Below are 640 nucleotides of genomic sequence, written 5' to 3' on the forward strand. Positions count from 1 at the left end.
ATAATGTTAAATTGTTGCCTAATGCGCCACAGGTACACCCAAATTCCCTCTAAAATTACTGGAGACTTGCAAGTTCTAAAGTCATCACCCCAAACTGCTCTAAGGTATATGTGTTTTTTTTTATCAGTATCCGACATGGGTCTCACCTAACATTTTGTAACTTCTAGGAATTTAAAACTGATATTTTTCAGCACATTGTTTTTGTTTCTTTGAATGATTACATTTTTAAAATGGATCATTCATGTAATGTGCGCCTTATAATCAGTTGGGCCTCATGGTGCGGGAAGATACAGTAATGATTTGTTTCTATATCGTCAGCTGATCAGCGTCTCTGTGGCGCAATCGGTCAGCGCGCTCGGCTGTTAACCGAGAGGCTGGTGGTTCGAATCCACCCAGGGACGTGTGTCTTCAAGCCCTTTGTACTAATCTTGGCTACAAGTACTATTATATACAAACCTGTTCCACGTAGTTAAGTAATGTTCTAGGATGTGTCTCACAACTACTGAGCTGGAGGGAACCCATAGGCCAACAGTGGGTTTTCTCAAATTGACATTTCAAATGTGGAATTAAGTCAGAAAATGTTCTTTATTAAATTTCAGAAGAAGACCTGGTTCTTTGATGAAACTGTTTTTAGCATTGT

At 39.2% G+C, this 640-nt stretch overlaps 1 non-coding gene across 1 annotated transcript; it reads left to right on the forward strand.

The window, feature by feature from the left end:
* The first annotated feature begins 327 nt into the window (after positions 1-327).
* On the forward strand, positions 328-401 carry trnan-guu (transfer RNA asparagine (anticodon GUU)). Its single transcript has one exon. It is a non-coding gene; the product is annotated as a tRNA-Asn (tRNA).
* Positions 402-640: the final 239 nt, after the last annotated feature.

This window comes from Corythoichthys intestinalis, chromosome 11 (assembly GCF_030265065.1).
Source record: "Corythoichthys intestinalis isolate RoL2023-P3 chromosome 11, ASM3026506v1, whole genome shotgun sequence".
NCBI classification, from domain to species: Eukaryota; Metazoa; Chordata; class Actinopteri; order Syngnathiformes; family Syngnathidae; genus Corythoichthys; species Corythoichthys intestinalis.